This window comes from Pseudorca crassidens, chromosome 14 (genome assembly GCF_039906515.1).
Source record: "Pseudorca crassidens isolate mPseCra1 chromosome 14, mPseCra1.hap1, whole genome shotgun sequence".
Taxonomy (NCBI): domain Eukaryota; kingdom Metazoa; phylum Chordata; class Mammalia; order Artiodactyla; family Delphinidae; genus Pseudorca; species Pseudorca crassidens.
In genome coordinates this window covers 63,541,909-63,549,593 of record NC_090309.1, presented here as the reverse complement: position 1 = coordinate 63,549,593, position 7,685 = coordinate 63,541,909, and positions in this window count along the sequence as shown.

The window sequence follows — 7,685 nt, the reverse complement described above, 5'->3', positions numbered from 1 at the left end:
ATTCCTTCTAGAGAATTTTTAATTTCATTTATTGTGCTGTTCATCATTGTTTGTTTGCTCTTTAGTTCTTCTAGGTCCTTTTTAAACGTTTCTTGTGTTTTCTCCATTCTATTTCCAAGATTTTGCATCATCTTTACTGTCATTACTCTGAATTCTTTTTCAGGTAGACTGCCTATTTCCTCTTCATTTCTTCGGTTTGACGGGTTTTTACCTTGCTGCTTCATCTGCTGTGTGTTTCTCTGTCTTCTCATTTTGCTTAACTTACTGTGTTTGGGGTCTCCTTTTCGCAGGCTACAGGTTTGTAGTTCCTGTTGCTTTTGATGTCTGCCCCCAGTGGCTAAGGTTTGTTCAGTGGGTTTTGTAGGCTTCCTGGTGGAGGGGACTGGTGCCTGTGTTGTAGTGGATGAGGCTGGTTCTTTTCTTTCTGGTGGGCAGGACCACGTTTGGTGGTGTGTTTTGGGGTGTCTATGACCTTATTATGATTTTAGGCAGCCTCTCTACTAATGGGTGGGGTTGTGTTCCTGTCTTGCTAGTTGTTTGTCTTAGGGTGTCCAGCATTGTAGCTTGCTGGTCTTTGGGTGTTGCTGGGTGTTAGCATTGAGATGGAGATCTCTGGGAGAGCTTTCGCCATTTGATATTACGTGGAGCCGGGAGGTTTCTGGTGGACCAATGTCCCATACTCAGCTCTCCCACCTCTGAGGCACAGGTATGACACCCGGCTGGAGCACCAAGACCTGTCAGCCACACGGCTCAGAAGAAAAGGGAGAAAAAAAGAAAGAATAAAATAAAATAATAAAATTAAAACGTTATTAAATAAAAAATTTTTAAATTATTAAAAATTGAAAATTAAAAAGTAATAGAAAAGAACAAAGAAATAACAGACAGACAGAACCATAGGACAAATGGTAAAAACAAAGCTATACAGAAAAAAATCACACAAAGAAGCATACACATAACCACTCACAGAAAGAGATAAAGGAAAAAATATATATATGTATATAAAAAAATAGGAAGAGAGCAACCAAATCAATAAACAAATCTACCAATGATAATAAACTCTAAATACTAAACTAAGATAAACATAAAACCAGGAACAAATTAGATGCAGAAAGCAAACCCCTAGTCTACAGTTGCTCCCAAAGTCCACCGCCTCAATTGTGGGATGATTCATTGTTTATTCAGGTATTCAACTTGATGCAGGGTACATCAAGTTGATTGTGGAGCTTTAATCCGCTCCTCCTGAGGCTGCTGGGAGAAATTTCCCTTTCTCTTCTTTGTTTGCACAGCTCCCAGCGTTCAGCTTTGGATTGGGCCCCGCCTCTGCGTGTAGGTCGCTTGAGGGCGTCTGTTCTTCGCTCAGACAGGACGGGGTTAAAGGAGCAGCTGCTTCGGGGACTCTGGCTCACTCAGGCCTGGGAGAGGGAAGGGTACTGAGTGCGGAGGGAGCCTGTGGTGGCAGAGGCCCGCGTAACGTTGCAACAGCCTGAGACGCACCGTGTGTTTTCCCGGGGAAGTTGTCCCTGGATCACGGGACCCTGGCAATGGTGGGCTGCACAGGCTCCCGGGAGGGGAGGTGGGTATAGTGACCTGTGCTTCCACACAAGCTTTTTGGTGGCTGCAGCAGCAGCCTTAGTATTTCATACCCATCTCGGGGGTCCGCGCTGATAGCTGCGGCTCGCACCCGTCTCTGGAGCTCGTTTAGGCGGTGCTCTGGATCCCCTCTCCTCGCGCACCCCAAAACAATGGTCTCTTGCCTCTTAGGCAGATGCAGACTTTTTCCCGGACTCCCTCCCGGCTAGCTGTGGCGCACTAACCCCTTCAGGCTGTGTTCACACCGCCAACCCCAGTCCTCTCCCTGGGATCCAACCGAAGCCCGAGCCTCACCTCCCAGCCCCCGCCCGCCCCGGCGGGTGAGCAGACAAGCCTCTCGGGCTGGTGAGTGCTGGTCGGCACTGATCTTCTGTGCGGGAATCTCTCCACTTTGCCCTCTGCACCCCTGTTGCTGTGCTCTCCTCCGTGGCTCCAAAGCTTTCCCCCCACACACCCTCCGTCTCCGCCAGTGAAGGGCTTTCCTAGCGTGTGGAAACATTTCCTCCTTCACAGCTCCCTCCCAGAGGTGCAGGTCCCGTCCCTATTCTTTTGTCTCCGTTTTTTCTTTTTTCTTTTGCCTTACCCAGTAGGGAGTTTCTTGCCTTTTGGGAGGTCTGAGGTCTTCTGCCAGCGTTCGGTAGGTGTTCTGTAGGAGTTGTTCCACATGTAGATGTATTTCTGATGTATTTGTGGGGAGGAAGGTGATCTCCACGTCTTACTTCTCCACCATGTTGAAGGTCTCCCCCTGCATGAATATTCTAAATTATCCTCATACTTCTGGGCATTTATCAAAGTTTGTCCTTAGATAATTATTCTTGAACATATATTTTCCCCCCATATAGACTGTGTGATGCTTGAGGACAGGAATTCCATATTATCCACTTCTGTGCAAAGCAAAATGGTTGTACGTAGTAGGAGATCAATAAACACTTTTTGAATAAATTGGTAGCCTCAACACTTCAAACTTTCAGTTTTCCCAGGAGCCTTCAAGATAGACTCCCAAACCTCCAATACAGCCAATCCAGCTTTTCCCACTCACCTTTGAGATTTGCAGCTATTGCTTGCCAAATATTTAGAACCAAGAGCTTGTTCATATCAATGCTGATTGTATTCCATTTCTTGTCTAAAGAGCTACTTTGCTAGAGTGTTTTTCATCAGGAGTTCAGTCATTCAAGTATCTGTTGTGCTGAACTTCCTGGTCTCCCCAGCCTCTCCTGACCAGTGTACCCAGGCTTTCCTGTTCTCCTTCCCTCCCTGCTACCTCTATCTCTTCTGTCCTTCTTCATCTCCCACTTTCTAAATGGGAAGCTCTGTAGCCAAACAATGAACACTTCCTCCATTTTTGTAGTCCCAGTCTAGTGCTAGGCTGACAGTGACCTCCACCTTCTGCTTTGGCATTCATTCATTCATTCATGCATTCCTTTGTTCAACAAATACATATGCAGTACCTAGTACATACCCTGCGCAGTTCTAGTTGCTGTTGCTCTGATTACTTTTTATGTTCATTCAAGGATGCAGAAGTGGAATGTTTGTTTGCTTACGCAACTAAAGGAATTTTTGTCACAAAAGTAGGAACGTTAGAGGAATTTGTGTTTGTACGTGCTAATACCTAGTGATAAAGTAGCTGATTCACTGATTTATAATTTCCATATTTGAAGGATCTTGGGAAATGAATCAACTCCTTTTCATCTACTATAGGCACGTATTTTAATCAATTCCAATTTCAAATCTATCTTGCAATTTAAGCAAATTGCCATCTGTTGCTTGGGCTGTACTGGTTATGGCTTCAGTGTTACTGTTACCTTCACAGCTTAAGTCTGGAGAGAGAAAAAAATTGTTTAGCATTAACGTCTTGCTTATATATGTATTCATGCCATATGATTACTGGCAACTCTCCAGAAAATTTGGCCTAGTTTCTGGAAGCCTCTTCAGTCTGTCATATTAAAAGATGCACCATAATTTAATCAATTCAAGAATTTGATTATTTTCACCTAATTTCTTTTTCTTTTTAATAATGCAACAAAACCCTTCATTCCCATTTTAAGGCCTCAGAAAGCTGGGGGAGGTGCTTCAGAATAAGGTGAGTTCAGCCAGCCCAGAGAGGCCCATATGTTCCCAGTGTGGGGTTGCTGGAGCAGTGAAGGATTGGACGGGCAGGACCCACAGCTCCCAGCCTGACAGATCCAGTTTCCAAAGAGGCAGCCTCTGTGTAGTGCTTGCTTAGGCCTGCCTCTTTCTCTCACTTTTCCTTAAACAACCATTAGTCTCATTTCCTAGCAGCTGCCTGCAGAGAAGAGGAACCAAAAAAAAATTTTTTTTAATCAAGTCTCATTCGGTCTTGATGTACAGCTGCCTACTTTGCTGTGGTGCCTCTCAGATCACATGCTGGCTCTGTCAGGAAGTGGCCTTTCTCCATCCACTCAGACCTCTCTCCAGTCTGGTAGCTAAAGTCTACCCCTGAAGGTTCAGATGTTTTTAAATCCTGAGAACAATTAAGGTAATTTTAGAACTTGAAGTCCCCTTAGAGCTTTGTTACTCAAAATTTAGTCCATAGACCAGTAGTAACAGCATCTCATGGGTACCTGTAGAGATGCAGATTAGACCCTACTCCAGATCTTTACAGAATCAGAACTTCTTGGGGTGGGGCCCAGGAATCTGTATTGTGACAAGCTGTCCAGGTGATTCTGAGGCACACTAAATTTTCAGAAGCCCTGACATGTTTATTATCTGGTGCCATTTTAAAAGTCAGACCTTTTGCCTAAACCCTGGTCATCTCTCTCCCAGACCCTCTGGCTTGGATTCCTGTTCCATTGTTTTTTGTCTCTGTCATTTTCCTTTCTACTAGGTTAGGTTCCTGATTCCAGCCTCCATTGGCCTCTCTGGACCAGACTCCATCCCTGCACACTATATTCTGTATTCACCCACTTTGCTGGGCTCAATCGCTGACCTGTTTACTTATGATAGCCACCTTCATGCTTCCTTTCTAACCTACCTTCCTGCCTACAGCAACTCCTGACCTGACAGCAGAGGGTAAAATCTACACATGAAACCTCTAGGCATGGTGCCCATTAGCACAGGTCTCCACACACTTGTCTGTGCCATCTGTCTTTCCCTCTTGCTGCCCATCTTCCACACAGCAGCCAGTTATTTTCCTAAAGAAAAAAATTGATATTATCCTCTGCTTAATAACTCCGGAAGGCTTCCAGTTTTCTGCAGGACAAAATGCAAACTTCTTAGCATGACATTCAAAGCCCACCACAGGCTGTAACAAATCTATATCCTGAACTTCATCAACGTTGCCCATCTCAGCCCCAGCCTTACACTTCTGCCAATTTACTTGTTGACTTCAGTGCCTTTGCACCTGCTATTTCCTCTGCCTGAATCACTCTTTCTCCTGCTTCTCCAGCAGGCAAATGTCAGCTAGTCTTTCAAGACTCAATCCAACTACTTCCATGCCTTCAGTAAGGCTATTTCTAGCTCCTCCAGGCTGAGTTACCTGTACTCTCCTTTGGGTACTTTGTTCACAACTCTTATTTCACCACTTGTGATGTTGTTTTTGACTTGTCAGCTTATACATCTTCTTCACAAACCAAAAGCTGTTTGTGGGCAGAGATGGTGTCTCATCTTAAATGAAATACCCAGTCTAGCATAGTGAGGGCACATTGTAGAAATGAAATAAATGCTATCAAGATACTGTCAAATGAATATTCAAATGCTTACGAAGTGTGCCCCAAAGAATATTGTAGACCAAGTACCTGTATCACTGTATTAAGGAAGCTTGCTTTATAAAGGTGCATAAAATAAATTCTTTTGTAAATAAGAGTTTCATCTTCTAAAGTAAAGAATTGCTTTGTGTCATAGTCAGTTTTGGCTGCCATAGTAAAATACCACAGACAGGGTGGCTTAAACAACAGACTTTTTTTTTTTTTCTCACAGTTCTGGAGCCTGAGAAGTCCAAGATCCAGGTGCCAGCAGATTTGATTCTTGGTGAGGGCTCTCTCCCTAGGTTGCAGACAGCAGCCTTCTCACTGGGAGTTCACATGGCAGAGAGAGAGCTCTGGTCTCTCTTCCTCTTCTTACAAAGGCATCAATTCCATAATAAGGGCCCTACCCTCATGACCTCATCTAAACCTAATTACCTCCCAAAGGCCTCATCTCCCAACACTATCACATTGAGAGTTAAGGCTTCAACATATGAATTGGGGGGTGGGGGGGAACCCAAACATTCACCCACAGTACCTTGTAGTATCAAATAATCAACCCCTTTTTTCTCTATGAAGTGTTTTCATATATATGATTGTCCTAATATGGTAATTTGCACATGATTTTTCCAAGAATATCTGAAATTCTACTGTCTTTCTAATTCAGGAAGTTCTTTGTCAAAATCTTCTGAGTACCACTGGATTTGTTTTATTATGACTTCTGATAGAATAAGGTGTCTTGGAAAAAGGCAAAAGGTGATATGTGGGTTATGAGTTTGTGGGTATGGGGCATTTTTGATTTTTAAAAAAATTTTTGATAAATGTAATAAATCTTTAACATATGCAACAAAATTTTGTAGGCTTTTATGAGAAAAGATACCTTCAAAATATTTTAAAATACTACCCAATTAAAGTTGTTTAAAGAAAAATTCATGTTACCTAAAATATATTTATATCTTCACATATGATTTTACTTGAGCCAGTCAGCAAGTTTGTGGTTTCTAGGGGATGGATGAAGAGTGCCTCAGGGCTTCCCTGGTGGCGCAGTGGTTGCGAGTCTGCCTGCCGATGCAGGGGACACGGGTTCGTGCCCCGGTCCGGGATGATCCCACATGCCTCAGAGTGGCTAGGCCTGTGAGCCATGGCCGCTGAGCCTGCGCATCCGGAGCCTGTGCTCCACAATGGGAGAGGCCACAACGGTGAGAGGCCCGTGTACCACAAAAAAAAAAAAAAAAAAAAGGGTAGTGGGATCTGAATTGATAATGACCATCATAGGTTATACTTTCTCTTTTCAAACTGTGGCCTCATAAAAAATAATTTTTAAAAAGCCCTACCTTGACTGGTTCCAGCTCATATCTTTTTCAATTTTTGAATTGAAATTAAACCCCAAAAACTATTCCCAATTCTTATTTGAGGCTAAACTACAAGGGTCCTGAGAACAGTAGGTACAAGTTTGAATGAGGATTTGTCTGCAACCTGCCATGATAGATTATATCATTGTGCCACATGAAAATATCTTTTAAGAGTTCTCAGTTGACTGCTCTTAATGAGTTTTTTGTTGATTTTTCTAAATTTTTTTCTTAATAAATCTTGGGCGACCAATTCAATTTTAATAACCTCTTTGCATCCAATGATCTATTTCTCCATCCCCTTTCACCCACTCGCTGTCATGTTCATACCCTTCATCTTGTCATCACTAGAGGTCTGAAATCTCAATTTCAAGCATTCTATTCTTTGCTCACAGCCTTCTATCCTTAGAGTCACCTGCTCTTGAACACCCATCCCAGCAGTTCATTGAGACCTCCAACCCATTAATCTTGTCCCTTCCTCACTATATCTGATTCCCCCTTTTCTTCCCCCATTCCTCTACCCATCCCCCCACAATGCCCTCAAGTCTTCAAACTTGTTCTCAGCCTAGGAACTAGCACTAGCTGTTCTCTCTGCCAGAAATACTTTTAAGTCTCATACTTGAATGATTCACTTGTAGTCATTCATAGTTCAGTTTAAAGATTACCTATTCAAAGAGATCTTCTCTAACTATTCCATCTAAAGCAGCCACTTGGTCTATCTGAGATGACCATCATATCATCCGTTTTAAGTCTCTGTAAAGCACTTATTACCAATAAAAATTTTTCTTGCGGCTTTATGATCTGTCTCCATCCATTTCAGTATGTGCTACACGAAAGCAGAGAGCTTGTCTGTCTTGTTCATTGAGAAATTGTGCTTGGCAACAAAGTAGGTACTGAATAGATATTTGAAAGAGGTAGAATGAAAGGAAAGAAGATGAAGGAAGGAAGGAGGGAAGGAAGGAAGGAAGGAAGGGGAAGAGAGGAAGATAGGAAAAATAAAAATCAGTGTTAATAAAGAAGCATTCTGGGCTTCCCTGGTGGCGCA